Genomic DNA, 26,682 nt, shown 5'->3' with positions numbered 1-26,682 from the left:
GCATTAAGTCACATAATGTTAACCATTTCTTCAACATAAATTGAATACTCACAGTAAGACCTACAAAACGTGTTCTGAACACATGTCATGATTCTTTATATGTCTGTTACTTATTCGAGTTCAAATAAGGAATAAGTAACAAAATGAATCAATTTACTTATTCCTTATTCGACTTATATCATTTCTTAGCGAAATAGATATGAGATGTGTTCAGAACACGTTTTGTAGGAGATGAGACTTTATCTGGTATTAATTTGCTTATTACTTATTCGCATTTGAATAAGTAACAAATTTACTTAGTTACTTATTCAAAAAAGGAATAAGGAATAAACAAACGAACTTTCTCGTTATCTAGTGGAAGGCCGGGAGAAATCCGTACGGAATCTGAGCGGAGATTATTTAGAAATCGTGCAATTTTAGTGCAGTTGCCGTGAAGTCTCCGCAAGTGACCCCGCCCCGTACTGCTTCTATGCATGCATATAGGCTGCGCGGAGAAGATATAGCGAAGGTACTAGCATAAACGACAGTCTCGGTGCTTAGAAATTCTGGTTGTCAGTCTGTCCACCATCTCCCGAAACATGAGTGGCTCGATTCTGAGATATGATCTTCTAAAGACGTCTCCATGTGATGCCCACATCAACTCCTGCATTCGTGTGTCGTAGTGTCCCAGGGTCACCCGTCTCAGCAGCAATGGCTTCCCCCCCCCCCCCCCCTCCCACAATAGCCTTTCACCGCTAGTACTCGCACCCCCCACACCCTCTGAGGAATTCTGGTTACGCCTATGATCTACCCTATCATGAGTAAACTACATCCTTTACGAAGATGCTTATCCTCTTTTATTATTCCCAGAAACCCTTACTTTTTGGTATGTATGAAAATGACATAATTATGCCCTTACTCTAGACATTTCCTGTTTCCAACAAAATAAAACTGGACTACCATTTAGAAAGTGGTTAGATTCAAGGCCGAAAACAGGATTTGGTGTTAGAGAGGGCGTAAAATATTTGTAGTGCAGAGCAAGAAGTGGGGTCCGGCATGCTCCCCGAAAAAAAAATGAAAACAATAGATCCATCTGATGCATTCTGGGCGTTCTGAGGTACTTTATTTGGTATTAACAAAGGATATATTTTGTGACAAAATCAACACAAATAACACGCAAACTATAGTTATGTTTTATCAATTGTCAGACTTACTGTGCGCAAGTATTTCGGAATTTCCGTAAGTAAAAAAAAATAGCTCGATTTCTGGGATTTTTGATGGGAAGGGTTTACCTAAGACGATTCAACATAAAAATTATTAAGAGCTTGATAGGAGCTTGTGCAAACTTTGACCGATGATACATGTGCGAGCACAGCGAGCGAGAAAAAATGCATGACCCAGAAGAAAAGACAAATTAAATATGCGATAGAGGAAAAAATGCATTTTTTATAAAATTTCATCCAGAACAGAAGACAAATTGCTTTTTTGAGCTTCGCGAGAAAAAATGCATGTTTTTCACCCAGAACAAAAGATAAATTATAGCTGGGAAGAAGACTGCTCCAGATTATAGTTCTATTTGATCGTAGCGAGCAAGAAAAATATCATACTTTATTTTTTTTTAACAAAACAAAAGATAAATTATGTACATGAGCGAAGCGAGCGAGAAAAAAAAAGTATATTTTGCACTTATTTTACCCAGAAAAGAAGACAAATAACCTATGCTCCGGCAATCTTAGAGGGTGCGCGCCGGGTGCACCTCCCTCTGGATCCGCTAGTGAGATTTAGTGAGATTTATCTAATGTTTTACTTCTGCACATTATTCTGTATATATGTGTGAAAAAAAAGGCGATTTTTATTAGTAATTTACTATAAAAATGAATTTGCGGACCAGTACCGGTGGTATTATACACAGCTAGAGCCGCCCATGACTGAAACAACTGAAAAGAAAACGAACGACTAAAGCGGTAAACACGAGTTATTTCCCGTCAAGACTGAGGCTAGTGAGAGGGCGCTACCGTCAAGTGTGTTTATGTCACGAATGTGTGTTGTAAAAATGGGGAAAATGTTGTTGAAATGGCATATGTAGTGAATAATCGTAGCCACTGCCTTGGAATTAATTGGACAGAGAGTGGCACTTTTTCTGCATTCACTTAGATTATGGACGGTGTGACATGAAAAACGTAAGACCTATGGAATACATAAAGACTATACTTACTGCGCATGCGCACAAGATGTTTACATCGATGACGAGCATGGCCGTGAAACATGTAAGACTGAGCAAATTACAGCAGAAATTTATGATTTTATCATCCTTTTAGATAGGAACAGGTTAAGTTTTAACATGAAGACACAAGTGGAGAAACATTTTCGATGAATACAAGTATACTGGGTAAGTAATTTGTTAGAATTGTCAGTAATAGGAGAGATCGCCATGACGTCACGCATAAATACCTGTTTATCTGGTGGTGGGTAAAACGAATCTTAGACGTTTCGACCCCAAGACATTTCGAACCCAAGACATTTCAACCCCAAAATTTAATTTTCTTGGACAATTCGACCCCAAAGACATTTCGACCCCAAGACATTTCGACCCCTCAGAAATAGTTGTATGTTTTCATTTTATATTTCTTCCATTTTACATATTTTAGAAAATATGAATATATAGATCTATATAAATATTCTATTTTTAAATGCATGTCAGTGAATAAACCGCGCTGGTCGGAAAGGATTGGCCGTATGTTTATTATTGGAACTAATTGAGTTATTTCTTCATGTTATTTTGATAATCTAAGAAGAAAATATATTATGAAAAAACAGTTTTTAAAAGAATAATATCATGTTTATATATGAATATAAAAACGTTTACTGCATTTATTGCCAAAGCACGAATAATGTCCTTTGATTAGTCCTGATAGAGTTTGATTGGATTATCACACCTATTGATTATATCAATTAATCAGTATATTTGTAAGCACACACAAATGACATGTGACAAACAATGTCTAACAAGGTAAGTGCAGTTAAATATGATAAGCTTTTATTTAATTTAAAAGCTAACAAAATTATGGTGATTGTGGTTCATCCACGAGTGCGCAAATTTCCCGTGCGCTCAACAAATTTTCAACTTCGTATAAAAACGTTTTGTGCATTTTATTTTCCTTTTGTAAATTAATTATTTATTTGAGATATGATTGAATTCTATCATAAACCCTAAAAATACGATTTATTAAAGAAATACCTGTGTACATTAGAATATTTTAGGACATGGAAATTCCGAATGTACAAATTTCCAGTGCGCACGCCGATTTTCAATTATGTACAAGACAGTATTTTAATTTCCTTTTAAAAAATAATAATTTATGATCTATATGTTTGAATTCAGTCATAAATCACTTATATTCGTGAACGCATTTTATTTTCCATTCGTATTTTATTCATTTATGATATATATGATTGAATTATTTAAAAAAAACTTCAAAAATACCTTTAACTTACAAAATACAGGTGTATCCCGGTTATGGAAAATGTATTCCGGCGTATCCCGGTTTTTTAGGTGGATTCCGGTTTAATGTGTGACCGAAATCGCTTGAAGTTGCTTAAATCATACTTTTAAAATCATACATTAAATCACGTGTATTTGCTAAAATATTTAATATAGAAAAAAGTAATACGGCTGTCACATTTTCTTTACAGATAAGAAATATGATAATAATTTTTTCCCCGTTTTTAACAGAACAGTACTCACATATTCTTACATTTTGCAGAAACGGGGATTTCGTGTTTGATATTTTACAATTGGAAGGAATGTCGTACATAAAAAAGAAAAGAGCAGTTTGTAAAACACGAAAATCATATTCTGTAAAGCAAATACTTTATGTGTGCGTCAAAATCGCGTACGAAAATAACATTAAATGCGAAAATAAACAATATGTTGTTTAATTTCCTATTGTTTTCTTTACATTTTCGTCCAAATTAAAGATAATGTTGACACATGTTTATAAATATCCGATGTCACCACAATCGCTTGTTAATTGCAATGCGCACTGCAGATAAATGCACACCTGCTGTATATCAACAAACAATTAATCAAGGTGTGATAATCCAATCAAAAGATTAATTGTTTCTGATTATGATTTTAAATATCAATATAATGAAGATGATGACACCTTAAACTTCTTTGAGTTACATTATAATTATTTATATTTGGTTGAATCCCATAGAAATGAGATGCATATATCTTTCGAAAAAAAAAAGTCAAATATAAAATAAATAAATAAATAAAGAGGTATTAAAGATGTGACTTTATTAAAGTTATTTTCATAATTAAAATCGGCGAAATCGGCCCATGATTTAAAAATCTTTTCTTTTTTTTTTTAATATAGCCGTGTACTAAAATAGTCTTTAAGATGATTTGAACATATAAATAAACACCAAGTATGAAAATATGTTATATGAAGGTTATTTTAAGGTAGATAATCAGAACGATTTGTTCATAAATTATTTACGTAATAAACGCGGTTGATACTTAAATCCCGTTATTTTAATAATTTATAAATGATGATTATTTCGGTATTGTTCGGTATTGTGAGATAAAAATCACTCATTATTTCATATGAAGGCATGTACTAATATAGACTTTAAGAAATTAAAAAAAAGAATTTTAGAAAATAAAGAAATTTAGACAAATAGATCTATGGCTCATTTTTGTAAAAAAATCTTATTTTCGCGAAAATAACCGTATTTTAACATTTTAAATTAAATTGGTAATCAAGCGTTATTACATTTTGAAATTGCTCCATTATCTATAGATTAAAGCTTAATTATAATAATGACGGCATTCTTAGATGTTTTCAGGCATATCATTGAATGGGGTCGAAATGTCCAAGGAGTTGGGGTTGAAATGTCTTGGGGTCGAATTGTCTCTTGGGGTTGAAATGTCTTGGGGTCGAAATGTCTTGCTAGCGGTAAAACAAATGTTTTTACATCGTTTGTGTATGGGATCTGAATTCTTAATTTTTAATAACTTTTTCGCTCATTTATGGATTTTAAAAATTCAAAAAGTTTTGAAATGCTTACGATTTTCATATTTTCCCATTTAAATATCTTTTTAAAATGAATAACCGTTTTAAATGACATAAGATTTTAATAGCGGCGTAGCGATCCTCCAAACTTTTTGAAAAAACACTAAGTTAAGCGTTCATAATTAATCCATTTAATTTCAAAATTATAATCAAAAGTAATCAATAAATTGCTTGTTTTATACACTTTCCATTGATCAAAAAATTATTGATATTATTTGTGTTTTAAAGCCCCAACATCCGATCAGACTATCGGATGTAAATGAGCTATAAAGTAGGCAGTGCTTATCAGCTGAATCAGTGGAGGTTATCTAAGATGTAAAGCATGTTTTACCTTGAATTGTAGAGCCCAGTTTGAAATAGGGGTTTATATTGATCTTTAGGTTGTTTATGAAACAGCAAAAATTAACAATATAATTATATTTAATGTTATCATTTTAACAGATTTTATCATCATTATTTCTTAAATCTTATGCACCATTCAAGCTCCCTGTAAACAAATTTGACCAGTTTATGAACCATAATATTGTTTTATTCTTTGACTTAGCAGCACCAATTAGTAATAAATAGCAAGTAAACATCTGGTATTACAGTACAGTATGGATAGATCTAGATAAGATCTGAGGCAGAAGCTGCAGTGTAACAGTAATTTTACAGTTTGTTTCTCAGTGTATATGTGTTCATAAATGGTAATCAGATGTTCCACAAAAGAAATGCAAAATATTGATAGTTTATAATATTTTTACTGGAAGTGATGCTAAATTATATTCCATGTTATTGTTATTTTCTGATATAATGAATGTAGACTTCCACTACTAGTTATTGTTATTATCAAATAATGTAAAGAGGAATCAAGTTTATTTGGCCTAAATTGATAGCCCTTGCTTATCCTTGACCAAGTGAACCAGTTTTCTAAGGTTGAGTTTATTTCTTCAGAAGGGGCAATCAAACTAAAGAATAAAATGAACACGCTAAAATTGCAGATTCATGTTTAGATTTCTGACAGAGAAACTTAATAAAACTTTAGTAGAATAATGTATAATGCACAAATTGCACTTCAGACCCTGTTTAATGTACAAAAAATCTGTCTACGACAGGTAACATCCCCCTATCTTGAAATCCTTGAAGTATGTCCAGAAAAAAGTGGCGGGTTGGCATTCTTTAGGCTTTCATTGTGAGAATAAAATGGAAAACCAGAAAAAAATGTATATCAGTTTTGGTAACTGAGGAACAAAAATTAACAACTGAAGCTTTATTTAATCATAATAACTGGGAATTTATTGAAAGACACCAATGAAGAGAGTTAGGTGAAAACAGTGGTGAATTAGCTCAATGTCATCAAAAAAAAAAAGATAGAGCAGACAACAGTGCACAAGGAATGTCCAGTTCTTAGGAAAATTATATGATGAATCGGATGATGATACAGATGATGAAGGAATGTGTAAGGAGTGTTTTTATTTGCCCTGTGTGACAACAAATGAACAAGCATAGCTGGGGAAGGGAAAAGCACCTCATGAAAAAAAATAGGGATTGCAAGAAAAATCTGCTCTAAATTTTTTTTGTCAAATCAGGATCGTCGTAATGCTTGGCGCAGTAAAAATAATTATTAAGCAAGGCAAAGGTTATGAAAAAAGACAATCTAAGTGTTGACATTGAAAGGGTACAACGTGAAATAATGCCAGACTGTGTTCTTGAACTTGTACGCTCACGATATCCAAACCCTGTAGGAGTACCATATACTGGACATTCCTGCACTAATACATGTATATGTAATAGTGTAAATAACTATATCTTTATTTTCATATTATTCACAACTGTACACATATATACTGCAAAATGAAAAGGATTATGTTCTTACTATAATATATCCAATAAAGAATAAATGCCTTGCAAAAATAATGTTACATCATAATATAGTAATACATATACTGGAATAATGTGAAGTGTATAAATGGAATTTTATGTCTTTTGACTAATCAAATGGATTTACAAAATTTGCTGTCTCTAAAAACTGGTAAGTTTTGCATGATTTGTGCTTGTGTTTACATTTTGCTCTATACCATGTGCTACTGTTTACAAACACAGATCACATGATCCTTAATTATTCTGACTCCTCCCACAAAATTCAAATTTCAAACTGTCAGTGCAATATTTTTTACTCATAGGCACCTTTTTTCCAATAAAATGTCATTTTATAACTCACAAAGGAATACGAATAGGCTAAAGTATATGTGCAAATTTTTTTAAATTTTTTTTATTCTTGATTAAAGTTAAAATTCATAAAAAACCATCATTGAACTGAAAAATGTTCAAAATGTAAGGGAAACAACCCATCCGCCATTGCCTCCCTTTTATATTCCTGTTGGGGGTTTAAGAAAGTTTAAGCCGTTAGAAAAACATCACTGTTTACAAAAAAACATGGACGCTCGGCGTCTGCCACCCGGTCTTTGTCTTATCAGTTCTAAAAATAGAAAATACAATGGATTTGTTTACAAACACGATCTCTCCTATAGATTAAAGGAGACGTCACGACTGAGATAGTTTAGCATAATCAGGCTGGGCACATCTCCCGATCGGGGTAATTTAGCTCGTTCGGGGTATTTTACCTTGATCGAGGTAAAAACCTAACAAAAGAAATCATAAAATATCAAAATTATGACCGGGAGCAGGTAAAAGCGATTTCTCTTCCATGTCCCGATGTTTTCTAAGTGTAAAAACAAGGAAGTGTCTAGCCGTCCGGTAACCGGACGCCTAGCCTGCGTTCTAGTCGTCCGGTTACTGGACGGCTAGCAAATCCTCAAGGGATTTTCTAGACGTCCGGTAATTGATTTCCTAATGAGTAAGACATGATTTTATATAGTTTTAATGTTACTTACTTAAGATATCGATACTTATCTGCAAACAAAATTTTGTGTAAATACATATTACAAACATTTACAATAAATCATTGCATTATTCAGCCGATAAAATGGAAGTTTGCCGAACTCAATAATGGCGAGATCGATGTGACGTCACTTATTAAAATCTGTTCATCTGGAGGCTTTTATGGGAACGGAATTTTTAAATTTTAACAACTTTTTCACTGGATTTTTTAAGATACTTTCAAATTTTAGTATTTAAATATTTTTTAATGAATAACTGTTTTAAATGACATCTAATTTCAAAAGCGGCAGCGTGATGTTCAAAACCTTAAGAAAAACAGTAGTTAAGCGTTCATAATTACTGGTAATCCATTTTATTTTGAAATAATTATAGTCAAAAGTAATGAATGAATTGCTTTTTTAAGCTTCCCATTCTTCAAAAAATATATATAAATTTGTGTTTTAATAATTAAAGTTAAGGCCGTTGGAAAAAAACATAACATTTTTTACAAAATAGCATACTATAGACTATACGGACGTTCGGCGATCAATGTTTTATCATTTCTAAAAATAGAATATCAACGGATTTGTAAACAAACACGATCTCTTGCGTTTAATCGACTGAAAAATCAGATAAGTATTGATATTTTAAGTAAATAACAACTATATAAAATCATTACTTATTCATTAAGAAATCAATTACCGGACGACTAGAAAATCCCCTGAGGATTTGCTAGCCGTCCGGTAACCGGACGACTAGAACGCAGGCTAGTCGTCCGGTTACCGGACGGCTAGACACTTCCTAAAAACAAGGCAAAATAAACTCATACATGTACATTTTTCTTTCGCATAAAATGCGCATTTTGGGTAGAAAAATCGCAATTTTTGAAAATACAGGCTAAAATGACCCCATACTATCACTAACACTTACAGATCGAGAATTATTATTCGACAGTTCAACGTAGCAACTCAATCGCCGCCATCTTGAAGTGAATGGATATTTTCCGTGATGCACACAAGCCGTTATTTCCATTGTTTTTAATAATAAGTACAGTCTGTACTCATAATCATTGAACCATCATGTTATTTTTTTTATCTTATTCTGGAACCTGAAGCAATTTTCTGTATTATTTAAAGGTCTCCCTCAGTATACTAAATAACACGTTTTCCACACTTTCCTAATTTATTCTATATTTAATTACATAATACAATGACAGATAATGCAAGTCACTGTCAATGACGCTACTGGTTAGTAATACCGGTATATATATAAATCACTAACTCGTGTATCCATAATTTTAACATGTGCGAGACATTGCGGAATGATACTAAAAATTCATTCAGGTAATGATAACATTTTACTCAGACTTTATCATAGAATCCTTGTGTAAAATCTTAAACTTTAAACTAAAATAAAACCGTTAAATCCATAAAAAAAATCCGGATAAAACTTCGAAGTTTTGTAGTTTGTAGCATCATCTGGGACGTATGCAGTCAAAAATCTTTCTCGACTGAAAAAGTGTGATATTTACTGATTTTAGTCAGTATATTAAGCATATTATACAATAAATGCGCGCGGGCATGTAAAAAAATGCACAATTTTGCCATGCGCTCCAATAAATCATTCCGGGCATGCGCTTGACGGCTGCACTGATCTGTAATGAGAAACGTCGGAGTTGAAACTGGCAGGTACTTAAAAATGCAGTGCTCTGATTGGTCACTAAAAACTCCCGTTATCATGACAGAGTATTGAATTTGCTCTTCAGTGGATCGCAGATATCACTTCAAACGTTATGACAGATAAAGGACATAAAATGCTGATTTATTATAACCGCATTGTTTTAAGTAACTAACTTTTTTTTCATAAGTTAAATTGTATATTTTAATAATTTTGCGCACACCCTGTACTAATTAATACAAAACAGCAGAATATTCTGTAGTGTGCATCACGGATAAAATTTATTCACTTCAAAATGGTCGCTGTTGAGATGCTGGAATGAATGAGAAACATTTTTTGGCTAATATTACAGCGTAAGTGATAGTACTGGGTCACTCTTGTGTGTATTTTCAAAAATTGCAATTTTTCTACCCAAAAAGCACATTTTATGCTAAAGAAAACTGTACATGTATGAGTTTATTTTGCCTTGTTTTTACACTTAGAAAACATCGAGACATGGAAGAGAAATCGCTTTTACACGCTCCCGGTCATAATTTTGATATTTTATGATTTCTTTTGTTAGGTTTTTACCTCGATCGGGGTAAAATACGCCGAACGAGCTAAATTACCCCGATCGGGAGATGTGCCCAGCCTGATTATCACTGATTATTACAATACACAGTCGGTATTGAAATTGTGTTTCCAATACATGTGCTAATTAGATAAATCCTCAATATCTATGTGAAAATAAGGGATGTGTTTTGTATGATTGCAACACTGTGAGTTGCTCTAATTACTGACAAATGACTGAAATAAATTATAGGAATTCGTACGAGAGATGGATAGACAAAACAACAGTGAGGTAACAATATATTCTTTTATTAAATGTATGAGTTGTAAGCTACAATAAAGAATACCCATTTTATGAAAATCAAACTGGAAGTTAGAAATAACAGAAAAAAATTAATTAGGTCATGAGTCATCATATACCTGTCAAAATTTGTCATTAGTTTTCGTGAGCTGTCAAACTTATTTTTATCTCTCTATTCTGCAAATGCATTGTTTTTGAAAGTATCTTGGACGGATATTGTAATGTGCAACTTACTTTATATTCCACATTAATATTTGTGCTTGAAATTGCTTTGTTGAGCTCACCGACGTCACATATGAATGTCTATTGTTTTAGTTTATTGTCTGTTATAGAGGTATCAAATCTCAATATTAAGATATAAAAATTGTTCCTTTCTGGTAGACAAAGGAAACTATTTGGTTGAATCCTGATATAACGGTTTTTGGAAAGAACTGAATATTCTTTGTTTTTTTTGTTATTCACCGGAAATTCAAAAAGTGACATCACCTTAAGTTTCAAAAGAGTATTTGCTATAGTTTGATACTCCAACATCTAAACTTATAAAATCCCCAAGAAGAAAAATTCTAACGATTTTTGTAAATGAATAATCCAGGCTTTCACATGATGACCCTAACCCTCTGACACAGCCAAATTCTTTCTCGTTTAAACCGAGACTTGCAATCATTTTTATTACCTCTGAAAAAATAAGGTTTTTTTGAAAAAGTTCTTTGTTAAAATTATGAACAGATATATTATTGTGTTAGCAGACAAAAGTTTTAAAATAAATGCTTTCTGTTTTCTGTAAAGAGGTTATATACAGTGCTTTAGGGTATAGCGGATAGCTAACTAATTTTTCCTGCATTCCAATTCAAAGAAATGACAATAACAGTTTTTTTTTAGTATGTCAGACAGAAAACATCTATTCCTCTTAAAACAGTCAGCTTTTCATAGAAATTCATGTGTTTTTTCTCTCCACGCCATTGTTTACACATGAGCTGATTTAGGGTGTACAGGATAGCTTTGGTCATTTTTTACATTATTAGTTTAAAATCCACATCTTAACAAACTTTCCAAGACTTCTTTACTATAAATCAGAATAATAATGTATTCTCTTTTCAAAAACATTCAGCTTTTTAAATTTCTATCAAATACTTTTCATTCACTGACGTTTTTTACATATACACTGATTTAGTCTATAGGGGATAGCTTTATTTTACATTTGATGACATAAATGAAAAATAACACAACAAGCAAATATTTAAAATGTATGTCAGAATGTCTGTTTGCATGCCAGTAAAAGAATGATATGAAAACTTATACAATAATTCAAGTCTAAATATAAAATTTATCAATCTATCCTCTATACCCTAAAATCCGCTATACCCTAAAGCACTGTATTACCCCAATGATTTTAGATTATAGGTTACATTCTACCAATTCAATTCCTTATTTATTTCATATTAATAACAAAACATTCAGACCTCATTTTCAGCACTTAGAGCATTTCAATGATATGAAAACCATATATGGTCATTTAGTATAACATGTCTTCTTATCAAAAATAGAAAAATATTGACATGTTATGTTCAATATAAGAAAAATAATCTGTTCTGAGAAACATCACCCTCTAAAAATGCCCCCATGAAAACAGCCGTTTAGCAGTTACGCGTAGGTAGACATTTTTCGCAAAGAATAAAACTTATTCCAAGAAATTTACAATGAAAATGGTCTAGATCTATTCTCAATACTATAAGCAATAAACATAAGCCAAAAATTTAACTGTCACCTCCTCATGTCACTCATTATACCAGATTTCATCCATAGCATGGAACTACATTTTGGACTACTTCACATGTAACACTGAGTAGTCACTTCCAGTTTGGTGTAATCCGTCCATAAGCAAATTTTGTACCAAAATTTTCTGCTGTGTATATTTCTATTTTAATGCAAGTAATTCTATTTTCTTTTTCTTTTTGTTTATCATATGATTTGCTACAACATACATAAAATTTAGAAACAGAAAATAGCTGCAAGTGCAAATTTTCCAAAGGTTCGGATCAATGAGAAGGCTCGGAATTACGAGAAAGAGGCATAATATTTAGACCAATCCGTTTCCGGATGATAACTCAAGAACGCTTGGGCCTAGGATCATGAAAGTTGATAGGGAGGTTGGTCTTCACCAGTAGATTACCCCCATTGATTTTGAGATCTGTATGTCAAAGGTCAAGGTCACAGTGACCCTGAATAGTAAAACGATTTCCGGATGATAACTCAAGAACACTTTGGCCTAGGATCATGAAAGTTGATAGGGAGGTTGGTAATGACCAGCAGATGACCCCTATTAATTTTGAGGTCAGTATGTTAAAGGTCAAGGTCACAGTCACCAGGAACAGTAAAATGGTTTCCAGGCAATAACTCTAGAACGCTTGGGCCTAGTTTCAGGAAATTTGATAGTTAGGTTAGCCATGACCAGCAGATGAACCCTATTGATTTTGAGGTCATTAGGTCAAAGGTCAAGGTCACATTGGCCAGGAACAGTTAAAACAGTTTCTGATCTTCTTGTCCAAAACCATAGGGCCTAGGGCTTTGATATTTGGTATGTAGCAAAATCTAGTGGTCCTCTACCAAGATTATTCAGATTATTTCCCTGGGGTCAAATATGGCCCCACCCCTAGGGTCACATGGTTTATATAGCCTTATATATATAGGAAAAAATTTGAAAAACCACAGGGCCTATGGCTTTGATATTTTGTATATGACATCATCTAGTGGTCCTCTACTAAGATTGTTCAAATTATTCCCCTAGGGTCAAATATGGCTCTGCCCTGGAGGTCACATGGTTTACATAGACTTATATAGGGAAAAACTTTGAAAATCTTCTTGTCCAAACCACAAAGGCTATGGCTTTGATATTTTGTAATGTAGCATCATTTAGTGGTTCTCTACCAAGTTTATTCAAATTATCCCTCTCCGGTCAAATATGGCCCTGCCCCAGGGGTCATATGTTTCATATAGACTAATATAGGGAAAAACTTATAACCTTCATGTCTATAACTTACATCACTCAAATTTGGACCACATGTATAGTTTTGAGTGGCAAGATGAACCTTGACATGAGTTGATCTTGATCTTGACCTAGTGACCTACTTTCACATTTCTGTAGCTACAGCCTTCAAATTTGGACCAATTGCATAGGTTTGTGTACCGAAAAAAACTTTGACCTTGTTATTGACCTAGTGACCTACTTTCATATTTTTGAAGGTACAGGCTTCAAATTTGGACCACATGCATAGTTTTTTGTTCCAAAATAAAATTTGACCTTGATTTTGACCTAGTGACCTACTTTCACATTTCTGTAGCTACAGCTTTATTTGGACCACATACACATTGTTTTGTACCGAAATGAAAGTTGACATTGATTTTGACCTTGAGCTAGTCTTGAAATTTGAAGCATTCAAAAATGGCTCAGTGGATGGTGCCAAGATCACTCTGTAATCTCTTGTTAGGTTAAAGGTCAAGGTCAGATTAAACCAGAATGGTAGAACTTTTGTTTACAGTGAGCATATAATTTCTGTTCCTTGTGCAGTTACTGAATGCATCAGTGGGGGCATTTCGTGTTCGACGAGCTCTTGTTTTCATGGGATCTGTATGAAAGTTGGTCTGAATGTTCATCATGATGATATCTAGGTCAAGTTTGAAACTGGGTCACATGCGGTCAAAAACTAGGTCAGTAGGTCTAAAAATAGAAAAACCTTGTGACCTCTCTAGAGGCCATATATTTCATGAGATCTTCATGAAAATTGGTCAGACTGTTCACTTGATGGTATCTAAGTCAAGTTGGAAAATGGGTCACGTGCCTTCAAAAACTAGGTCAGTAGGTCAAATAATAGAAAAACCTTGTGACCTCTCTAGAGGCCATATTTTTGATGGGATCTGTATGAAAGTTGGTCTGAATGTTCATCTTGATGATATCTAGGTCAAGTTCGAAACTGGGTCACGTGCGGTCAAAAACTAGGTCAGTACGTCTAAAAATAGAAAAACCTTGTGACCTCTCTAGAGGCCATATATTTCATGAGATCTTCATTAAAATTGGTCAGAATGTTCACCTTGATAATATCTAAGTCAAGTTCGAAAATGGGTTACGTGCCTTCAAAAACTAGGTCAGTAGGTCAAATAATAGAAAAACCTTGTGACCTCTCTAGAGGCCATATTTTTCATGGGAACTGTATGAAAGTTGGTCTGAATGTTTATCTTGATGATATCTAGGTCAAGTTCGAAAGTGGGTCACGTGCTATCAAAAACTAGGTCAGTAGTTCAAATAATAGAAAAACCTTGTGACCTCTCTAAAGGCCATATTTTTCATGGGATCTGTATGAAATTTGATCTGAATGTTTATCTTGATGATATCTAGGTCAAGTTCAAAACAGGGTCATGTGCGGTCAAAAACTAGGTCAGTAGGTCTAAAAATAGAAAAACCTTGTGACCTCTCTAGAGGCCATACTTGTGAATGGATCTCCATAAAAATTGGTCAGAATGTTCACCTTGATGATATCTAGGTCAAGTTTGAAACTGGGTCACGTGCCTTAAATAACTAGGTCAGTAGGTCAAATAATAAAAAAAACCTTGTGACCTCTCTAGAGGCCATACTTTTCATGGGATCTGTATGAAAGTTGGTCTGAATGTTCATCTTGATGATATCTAGGTCAAGTTTGAAACTGGGTCAACTGCGGTCAAAAACTAGGTCAGTAGGTCTAAAGTTATTAAAATCTTTTGACCTCTCTAGAGGCCATATTTTTCAATGGATCTTCATAAAAATTGATCTGAATGTTCACCTTGATGATATCTAGGTCAGTTTCGAAACTGGGTCACGTCCGGTCAAAAACTAGGCCAGTAGATATAAAAATAGAAAAACCTTGTGACCTCTCTAGAGGCCATATTTTTCATGAGATCTTCATGAAAATTAGTCAGACTGTTCCCATTGATGATATCTAGGAAAAGTTCAAAACAGGGTCACGTACCTTCGAAAACTAGGTCAATAGGTCAAATAATAGAAAAACCTTGTGACCTTTCTAGAGACCATATTTTTCAATGGATCTTCATGAAAATTGGTCAGAATTTTTATCTTGATAATATCTAGGTCAAGTTCAAAACTGGGTCACATGAGCTGAAAAACTAGGTCACTATGTCAAATAATAGAAAAAATGACGTCATACTCAAAACTGGGTCATGTGGGAAGAGGTGAGCGATTCAGGACCATCATGGTCCTCTTGTTTAATTTCTGACTTTTATTTTTGACCATCACAATAATATAAAACAAATTGTATACAATGGTATATGTCTGATTAGTTCGACTAGTTTTCTGGTATATCTATCTTCCATTTATAACCGTCCAATCCCTTACGGTGACTTAGATGTTAGTTGGTAGTGGTGCATGTACAAAGTATTTGTAATGGTTACTTCTCTGATAATGAATTTATGTTGACATTGAAGCATAAACTTGACTCACAACATTTTATGAAGGCAGTGGCTACGATTACGGTACCATAATCCTAGCCTCCGAGTCCGATTCTAGGATTACGGAAGTTTCGTATTCCTTAAAAGCAACCCTGTGAGGATTGTTTCTCAAATATAGTATCATCAGCAGTTTGCTGTTTAGCGAAACCGGTGTCAGAGTTGATATCTCTTCGCATCTGTTACATCATTTTTCGAAGATTAAAGTCTCTTGTTTGAAAATACAGATTAAATTCAACCCAGTTTTAGTTTATACATGAGTATGAATGTTTTACTTATTAAAGCAAGTAAGTCAAACCAGTATATTATGACTTTTTATGCCCCCCTTTGAAAAAGGAGGGGTATATTAATTTGCAGATGTCGGTCGGTAGGTCGGTCTGTCGGTCGGTCGGTCGGAATGTAGACCTATCCGTTTCCGGATGATAACTCAAGAACGCTTGGGCCTAGGATCATGAAAGTTGATAGGGAGGTTGGTCATCACTAGCAGATGACCCCTATTGATTTTGAGGTCTGTATGTCAAAGGTCAAGGTCACAGTGAGCCTAAATAGTAAAACGGTTTCCAGATGATAACTCAAGAACACTTGGGCCTAGGATCATGAAAGTTAATAGGGAGGTTGGTAATGACCAGCGGATGACCCCTATTGATTTTGAGGTCAGTATGTCAAACGTCAAGGACACAGTGACCCTGAATAGTTAAACGGTTTCTGGATGATAACTCAAGAACACTTAGACCTAGGGTCACGAAAGTTGATAGGGAGGTTGGTCATCACCAGCAGATGACCCCTATTGATTTTGAGGTCAGTATGTCAAAGGTCAAGGTCACAGTGACCCTGAATAGTAAAACGGTTTCCAGATGATAACTCAAGAACACTTGGGCCTAGGATCATGAAAGTTGATAGGGAGGTTGGTAATGACCAGCGGATGACCCCTATTGATTTTGAGGTCAGTATATTAACGGTCAAGGTCACAGTGACCCTGAACATTAAAACGGTTGCCGGATGTTAACTCAAGAACGCTTAGGCCTAGGGTCACGAAAGTTGATAGGGAGGTTGGTTTTGAGGTCAGTATGTCAAAGGTCAAGGTCACAGTGACCCTGAATAGTAAAACGGTTTCCGGATGATAACTCAAGAACACTTGGGCCTAGGATCATGAAAGTTGATAGGGAGGTTGGTAATGACCAGCGGATGACCCCTATTGATTTTGAGGTCAGTATATTAACGGTCAAGGTCACAGTGACCCTGAACAGTAAAACGGTTTCCGGATGTTAACTCAAGAACGCTTAGGCCTAGGGTCACGAAAGTTGATACGGAGGTTGGTCATGACCAGCAGGTGACCCCTATTTATTTTGAGGTCAGTATGTCAAAGGTCAAGGTCACAGTGACCAGGAACAGTAAAATGGTTTCCAGACAATAACTCTAGAATGCTTGGGCCTATTGTCAAGAAAATTGATAGGGAGGTTGGTCATGACCAGCAGATGACCCCTATAGATTTTGAGGTCATTAGGTCAGAGATCAAGGTCACATTGGCCAGGTACAGTTAAATGGTTTCTGATCTTCTTGTCCAAAACCATAGGGCCTAGGGCTTTGATATTTGGTATGTAGCAAAATCTAGTGGTCCTCTACCAAGATTATTCAGATTATTTCCCTAGGGTCAAATATGGCCCCACCCCTAGGGTCACATGGTTTATATAGACTTATATTGGAAAAAAACTTTGAAAAACCTCTTGTCCAAAACCACAGGGCCTAGGGCTTTGATATTTTGTATATGACATCATCTAGTGGTCCTCTACTAAGATTATTCAAATTATCCCCCTAGGGTCAAATATGGCTCCGCCCTTGGGTTCACATGGTTCACATATACTTATATAGGGAAAAACTTTGAAAATCTTCTTGTCCAAACCACAAAGTCTGTGGCTTTGGTATTTTGTAATTTAGCATCATTTAGTGGTTCTGTACCAAGTTTGTTCAAGTTATCCCTCTCCGGTCAAATATGGCCCTGCCTCAGAGGTCAAATGGTTCATATAGACTTATATAGGGAAAAACTTAGAACCTTCATGTCCATAACTTACATCATTCAAATTTGGACCACATGTATAGTTTTGAGTGGCAAGATGAACCTTGACATGAGTTGACCTTGATCTTGACCTAGTGACCTAATTTCACATTTCTGTACATACAGCCTTCAAATTTGGACCACATGCATAGTTTTTTGTTCCAAAATAAAATTTGACCTTGATTTTGACCTAGTGACCTACTTTCACATTTCTCAAGCTACAGCCTTCAGATTTGAACCACAAGCATAGTTTTGTGTACTGAAATGAACTTTGATCTTGAGATTGACCTAGTGACCTTCTTTCACATTTCTGAAGGTACAGGCTTCAAATTTGGACTACTTGCATAGTTTTGTGTTCCGAAATAAAATTTGACCTTGATTTTGACCTAGTGACCTACTTTCACATTTCTCAAGCTACAGCCTTCAAATCTGAACCACATGCATAGTTGACCTTGATTTTGACCTTGAGCTAGTCTTGAAATTTGGAACATTCAAAAATGGATGGCATAGTGGATGGTGCCAAGATCAATCTGTAATCTCTTGTTAGGTTAATAGGTTAAAGGTCAAGGTCAGATTAAACCAGAGTGGTAGAATTTTTGTTTACAGTGAGCATATAATTTCTGTTCCTTGTGCAATTACTGAATGCATCAAGGGGGGCATTTCGTGTTCGACGAGCTCTTGTTTATTTATTTTTTAATGTCTTTGTTTTCCTGATATGGCTTAGAATGACGACAACTAAAGAATATCAGATCATAAAATAAGTCATCACGAAAAGCACTACAGACTGACTTGATACCGTCCAGATAGGTCATCTCAGTTTCCTGAGTTTGCTTTTACAGTGTTTTTTTTTACAATTTCTGATGTGTAAATAATTTGTTTTTAGTTAATTGTCGAATGGTATTGTTGATGACATAAATACCAATTACTTCACCCACTACTATCACAAAAGCTGGTAATATGGTGTGGCGGGTAATACAGCTCAAATGAGGTCACCATTGAAATTACATGTAAATACATGTTTGTGGCAGCTTGGCCGAATAAAATGCGTTTAGGGAGATACAAAACAGCAAATGGTCGGCCGTAGAAATATAAGCAAGTGTTCATTTTACACGAAGCACATCTTTAGGCTTTGGAATGAAATCGATCATACGTTTTCTATACAACAAAAATGTGCATACCATTGTATTATACAGTGCAAATGGGTTTGATATTAGTCTGTTTGATGCAAATCGTTAAATAATATATGCAATCGTGACGTAACGACAGTAACATAAGTTTAAGTGCGTTGAAATATGCGTCGAGTGGTTAGCGTCGTTGACTTCAAACCATTTGCCCCTCATCGATGTAGGTTCGAAACCTCATTTGGGGCGTAGAATTCTTCACGTGAGGAAGCCATCCAGCTGGCTTACGGAAGGTCGGTGGTTCTACCCAGGTGCCCGCTCGTGATGAAATAATGCACGGAGGGGCACCTGGGGTCTTTCTCCACCATTAAAGCTGGAAAGTGGCCATGTGACCTAAAATTGTGTCGGTGCGACGTTAAACCCAACAAAATAAAAAATAAAATGAAATATCTCCAATGCAGCATGAATTACATGTCAGTTAAATTGGTGAAATTTTGTGGCTTATTTCTCAAGAAATACTGTGTGTAATTTCAATTTTTTTTATTTTTTTTTGGAGAACATTTCCCTTTAATGAAAATTGAGTCAGGCTAATAGCTACTCTAGTGTCCGGAAGATTTAATTATGGTAATGAAATATTTTCAAACAACTTATTGTAATTGATATGGTACTTTTAGAGTAATCTAGAACAACGCAACATGGTGTCTAAAATAATACAAAAATTGTTTGAGAAATTCAGAAAAATCAGTAATCTTTCATCACTTGTTGTTGACGTTTCATTTCCTGCAGAGCAAAGTTTCATAAGAATTTTGAGAAAAGAAAATTGTGAAGTTGATGATTTTTAGCTCACCTGTCACATAGTGACAAGGTGAGCTTTTGTGATCACCCTTCGTCCGTCGTGTGTGCGTTCGTCCGTCAACAATTTCTTGTGTGCACGATAGTGGTTTCATTTATGATTTTATTTTAACCAAACTTACACACAACTTGTATCACCATAATATCTCAGTTCCTTTCTTGAACTGGCCAGATCCCATTATAGGTTCCAGAGTTACGGCCCCTGAAAGGGCCAAAATCAGCTATTTTGACCTTGTCTGCACAATAGCAGCTTTATTTATGATTTGATTTTTACCAAACTTGCACACAACTTGTATCACCATAAGATCTTGGTTCCTTTCTTGAACTGGCCAGATTCCATTATGGGTTCCAGAGTTATGGCCCCTGAAAGGACCAGAATTAGCTATTTTGCCCTTGTCTGCACAATAGCAGCTTCATTTATGATTTGAATTTAATCAAACTTGCACAAAACTTGTGTTGCCATAAGATCTCAGTTCCTTTATTGAACGGGCCAGATCCCTTAATGGGTTCCAGTGTTATGGCCCCTAAAAAGGGCCAAAATTAGCTATTTTGACCTTGTCTGCACAATAGCAACTTCATTTATGATTTGATTTTAACCAAACTTGCACACAACTTGTATCACCACAAGATCTTGGTTCCTTTCTTAAACTGGACAGATTCCTTCATGGGTTCCAGAGTTATGGCCCCTTAAATGTCCAAAATTGGCTATTTTGGCTTTTGCAGCCATATAGAGACTTCATTTATGGTTTTATTTGATACAAACTTCCAAAATATCTTCAACAACAATAAATCTTGGATTCCATGACAAATCAGATCCATTCGTAGTTTCCAGAGTTATTTTATATCTGATTACCTCCCCTGATTGTAGTCAAAATGGATTTATATCAGTAAGTACTTATAGGACTTATTTGAAATTTCATTATTGTCATTAGTTGGACCGAGCCAATCAGGGTAGATAACAATGGACTGATTTTATGTCAAATTACCTCCCTTTATTTTTGAAATTAAAATGGGTATATCTCTGTAACTAATGAAGATACTGATCTGAAATTTCATTTATGTTAACAGATTTATTTGGCAGATCCTTCTTTTGTTAACTTACAATAATTTTCTTATGAATTACTTCCCTTTTACGTTACTATAAATAGCCTATTTTTAGTAACTTTTTTATTATTGGCCGTAGGGAAAAACCGAGACCACTTTTCTGTGGTACAACATGGATGGTACCTCCAATTTTTAGGTGTATTTTGACATATCTGTACCTTGTAAGAATTTTGTTTTTCTTTTTGGTTAAATTTCTTTCCTTTGTTGTTCCTGTCCTTTAGACTTAGATATTTTTCCTGAGGACCTTCTTATCCTCAAGTGCAATGATAACAGGTGAGCGATATAGGGCCATCATGGCCCTCTTGTTATGTTTTGAATTATTCACCTTTACATCCCCAATACCTTAAAGCCCTGCTCCGTGGCTATTCAGATTCTATTGTGTGTATGCAACCAATGATTACAATAGGTAACAGATAACGGCCGCACATCACACCTTAGCATGCAAAACTGCATATAAAATAGCCTCTACTTTGGCAGGCATCACTGTTGATAATCAGGATTTTCTTGCTTTTTCAGTGACAATTTAAGGTTAAAAGTTAGGACTGGAGCAGGTCTTTAAATAAATTATTTTTAGATATAATGTACCTGTAGAACAAAGGTGTTTTTTTTTTTTATTGAGCTGTGTATAGTAAAAATTATATTGTTACTTTTAGATAGCAAACATCAGTACTGTCTTCAATGACTGGGGAATAGGACCCTACAAACAGAGTGCTGAAAGTTAGAGATGTAGCTGCAAATCAGCCTGTTAAGTACAGGGCAAAGGGATGGCAGCAAGAAGTCATCACTGATGACTGTTGTCAGTGATGGCAAAAATTTCCAAAAATTTAAAGTAAGTTTGTCTCTTTTGTTTTTCCACATTTTGTTAGATGAATTCTTTATGGTGTAGCATAAATTCAACAGTTACCTGGACTATGTATTTGAAATACCTCAATGGAATTTCGGAACTATATCCTAGCCGTATGGTTTCATTTTTCCAAGTGTGCTCATAAATCTTACTCAAAATATTCACAGATGAGTGACTACAGTGACTCTTGTTTTCAAGGAATACATTCATAGTTTAAGGAGTAAGTCTGTAATGCACTGTAATTAACGTCTTGTTGATATACTGGTTGGGAATCATTTTCCGGACAGGACCAGTTTCCGGACACATGTAATATCTGCTTTATTTCGTTGTTATTTATGTGATTACTTCATCTATATCATTTAGATGTTTGTTCTTCATGTCTAGAACAAACCACTATATTATAAGGCTGTATAATGTTTGGGTTTTCGATGATAACTCACCTGCATTTACAAATCAAATTTCTGCCTTAACGGGGCATGAAGATATCATTGCACATGCGCAGTAATTCACACATGCCGGGGTATCAAGTGGGGAAGAAATAATCAAACTACATAATGATTGTCTGCTTGTTATGTGCTCTACTTTTAATTCCACGCTAAAAATTATATAAGATGCTGGGCTGTCGATTTTTGTACTAATTTTATTCTATATCTGTTGGAATAAACATTTGTGTTAGATGAAATCCGAGTTATATAGTCAACCTCTGCTTGCTTTCGTAGGTGCTTTTCAACATCTGGTGATGTTTCATGTGTATTTTTGAAGAGATGAATAATAAAGAAATTCTGTTGTTACCAGATTAACAGCAAAACACCGTCAAAATATTTGTCCAGTTACTGGTTTACCTGACGGGGAAAATAACTTATTTTAGTGACCCCATTTGAGGCCCCATGGAACCCATATTTTACATCACAACGCGATGCTGATTACAACATCGGATGCGGAAGAAGCTAAAGTTTGTGCAGTGTGGGCTTCATTTATGTCAAATATTTTTTTAGGGAATAATGGAGCTGAAATATGAAAATGTGTCCGGAAATGGTTCCCAACCACTAGTGTCATGGGTTTGAACTGAACTACTGATGTCTTTATGTGAGAATGTTTCTTCTAAAGGATATGGTTTTGGTAAAAAGTTGCCATTCATACTACAACTAAGAAACATTTAGCAAAGCATATACTCCTTGTACATGGAACTAGTGTGAAAAGATAAACTGCGACCTTCATATAGTTGAAAGCTGGTGGGAGTTACTTTCTTTGTTTGGCAACTAATTGCTTTTTAGCTCACCTGTCACATAGTGACAAGGTGAGCTTTTGTGATCGTCAGTCCGTCCGTGCGTCCGTGTCAACAATTTCTTGTCTGCACGATAGTGGTTTTATTATGCCCCCCTTTGAAAAAGGAGGGGTATATTGTTTTGCAGATGTCGGTCGGTCTGTCGGTCGGTCGGTCGGTCGGAATGTAGACCTATCCGTTTCCGGATGATAACTCAAGAACGCTTGGGCCTAGGATCATGAAAGTTGATACGGAGGTTGGTCATCACCAGTAGATGACCCCTATTGATTTTGAGGTCTGTAGGTCAAAGGTCAAGGTCACAGTGACCCTGAATAGTAAAACGGTTTCCGGATGATAACTCAAGAACGCTTGGGCCTAGGATCATGAAAGTTGATAGGGCGGTTGGTCATCACCAGTAGATGACCCCTATTGATTTTGAGGTCTGTATGTCAAAGGTCAAGGTCACAGTGACCCTGAATAGTAAAACGGTTTCCGGATGATAACTCAAGAACACTTGGGCCTAGGATCATGAAAGTTGACAGGGAGGTTGGTCATGACCAGCAGATGACCCCTATTGATTTTGAGGTCAGTATGTTAAAGGTCAAGGTCACAGTCACCAGGAACAGTAAAACAGTTTCTGGATGATAACTCAAGAACGCTTAGGCCTAGGATCACGAAAGTTGATAGGGAGGTTGGTCATGACCAGCAGGTGACCCCTATTGATTTTGAGGTCATTAGGTCAAAGGTCAAGGTCACATTGGCCAGGAACAGTTAAATGGTTTCTGATCTTCTTGTCCAAAACCATAGGGCCTAGGGCTTTGATATTTGGTATGTAGCAAAATCTAGTGGTCCTCTACCAAGATTGTTCAGATTATTTCCCTGGGGTCAAATATGGCCCCACCCCTAGGGTCACATGGTTTATATAGCCTTATATAGGAAAAAACTTTGAAAAACCTCTTGTCCAAAACCACAGGGCCTAGGGCTTTGATATTTTGTATAAGACATCATCTAGTGATCCTCTACTAAGATTGTTCAAATTATTCCCCAAGGGTCAAATATGGCTCCGCCCTGTGGGTCACATGGTTTACATATACTTATTTACAGTGTGCATATAATTTCTGTTCCTTGTGCAATTACTAAATGCATCAAGGGGGGCATTTCGTGTTCGACGAGCTCTTGTTTATGATTTTATTTTAACCAAACTTGCATACAACTTGTATCACCATAAGATCTCGGTTCCTTTCTTGAACTGGCCAGATCCTATTATGGGTTCCAGAGTTATGGCTCCTGAAAGGGCCAAAATTAGCTATTTTGACCTTGTCTGCACAATAGCAGCTTTATTTATAATTTGATTTTTACCAAACTGGCACACAACTTGTATCACCATAAGGTCTTGGTTCCTTTCTTGAACTGGCCAGATTCCATTATGGGTTCCAGAGTTATGGCCCCTGAAAAGGCCAGAATTACCTATTTTGACCTTGTCTGCACAATAGCAGCTTCATTTATGATTTTATTTTAACCAAACTTGCACACAACTTGTTTCACCATAAGATCTTGGTTCCTTTCTTCAACTGGCGAGATTCCTTTATGGGTTCCAGAGTTATGGCCCCTGAAAGGGCCAGAATTAGCTATTTTGACCTTGTCTGCACAATAGCAGCTTCATTTATGATTTGAATTTAATCAAACTTGCACAAAACTTGTGTCACCATAAGATCTCGGTTCCTTTTTTAAACCGGCCAGATCCCTTAATGGCCAGAGTTATGGCCCCTGAAAGGGCCAAAATTAGCTATTTTGACCTTGTCTGCACAATAGCAACTTCATTTATGATTTGATTTTAACCAAACTTGCACACAACTTGTATTACCATAAGATCTTGGTTCTTTTCTTGAACTGGCCAGATTCCATCATGGGTTCCGGAGTTATGGCCCCTTAAATGTCCAAAATTGGCTATTTTGGCTTTTGCAGCCATATAGAGACTTCTTTTATGGTTTTATTTGATACAAACTTCCAAAATATCTTCAACAACAATAAATCTTGGATTCCATGACAAATCAGATCCAATCGTAGGTTCCAGAGTTATTTTATATCTGATTACCTCCCCTGATTGTAATCAAAATGGATTTATATCAGTAAGTACTTATAGGACTTATTTGAAATTTCATTATTGTCATTAGTTGGACTGAGCCAATCAGGGTAGATAACTATGGACTGATTTTATGTCAGATTACCTCGCTTTATTTCAAATTAAAATGGGGATATCTCCGTAACTAATGAAGATACTGATCTGCAATTTCATTTATGTCAACAGATTTATTTGGCAGATCCTTCTTTTGTTCACTTACAATAATTTTTTTTTTAATTACTTCCCTTTTAGGTTACTATAAATAGCAATTTTTAGGTGTATTTTGACATATCTGTACCTTGTAAGAATTTTTTTTTTTTTTTGGTTAAATTTCTTCCCTTTGTTGTTCCTGTCCTTTGGACTTAAGATATTTTTTCTGAGGACCTTCTTGTCCTCAAGTGCAATGATAACAGGTGAGCGATATAGGGCCATCATGGCCCTCTTGTTTGTTATATAGGTGGGTACAGCCCTTATCATGGACATCAGAAGAAGAATTGAAACTGGAGTGACTGTTGTTGTTACAAGTGCAACAAAGGTTTTTATATCTGCATGATAATGAGCCAGCAGATTTGAAAGCAGAGGGAGTCAGTCTGCTCATCCCTCCACCCACTAAGATTTTGAAATTTTGTGTATGTTTACGAGGTTAAATATTGACGAAATTGTAAAAATTGTATCCTACTTGAATTATACTAATGGTGAATATTAATGCAAGGATTAATTTTCGTGAGAAGTAGGGCCTCGCGAATGTAGCAAAAATTAAACCCTCGTGAACATTTCTGCTTTTACAGTTTACACAGATGCCTAATCTGCCAACATAAAATATACACACGAGCGGTAATACATCGTACAAATAAATTCACGAGGGCGTAGCCCGAGTGAAATTAATACGCCCGACGTATAACTACCCATCGTGCATAAATAGTGTTAAAACACTTTTTTGCTATAAATTATTTCTTAATTAAGACTGGCGGAAAAAATACAGCACACCAAAAGAGGAACTTGTTTCCCAACTGCTCAAGCTCTGTTGACATGTCATAGGGCAAATATAAGCCCATGTTCTACATTCTAGCATAAAACTGCCGTTCTTGTCACTTTTCAGGGGTGATTTAACAATAGATAAAACATGTGTTAACAGAGATTCTCGCGGTCACGTGCTGTTAAAATACCCTTTTATATATGCGCGTTCTGTATGACCCAAAATGGATTATTCAAATGCAAATTACATCAACGTGAAAAAAACAGTTAAACTATCATGCATTTCATGGAAATTTAATGACGTTGAAGGACAATGTTCTCATTTATTAGATTTTACGCACTGTATGCTAGAATAGCGTTAGCGCATGTTCATTTCGTGTCATAACATCTTCAGAATCGGGATACGTTGGT

The 26,682-nt window shown here is 35.3% G+C and overlaps 1 protein-coding gene and 1 long non-coding RNA gene across 2 annotated transcripts in view; one reads left to right on the top strand and one right to left on the bottom strand.

Annotated features, from left to right (window-relative positions):
- The window catches only part of LOC123540783 (uncharacterized), a 112,472-nt gene that overhangs the window by 6,649 nt on the left and 79,141 nt on the right, over positions 1-26,682 (bottom strand). The window lies entirely within an intron of this gene.
- LOC128549473 (uncharacterized) lies at positions 1,938-26,146 on the top strand. The gene is made up of 3 exons (XR_008367736.1): positions 1,938-2,368; positions 21,720-21,895; positions 25,754-26,146. It is a non-coding gene; the product is annotated as an uncharacterized LOC128549473 (long non-coding RNA).

The sequence above is a fragment of the Mercenaria mercenaria genome, chromosome 16, assembly GCF_021730395.1.
Source record: "Mercenaria mercenaria strain notata chromosome 16, MADL_Memer_1, whole genome shotgun sequence".
NCBI classification, from domain to species: Eukaryota; Metazoa; Mollusca; class Bivalvia; order Venerida; family Veneridae; genus Mercenaria; species Mercenaria mercenaria.
This window is presented reverse-complemented; position numbering and strand designations above follow the sequence as displayed.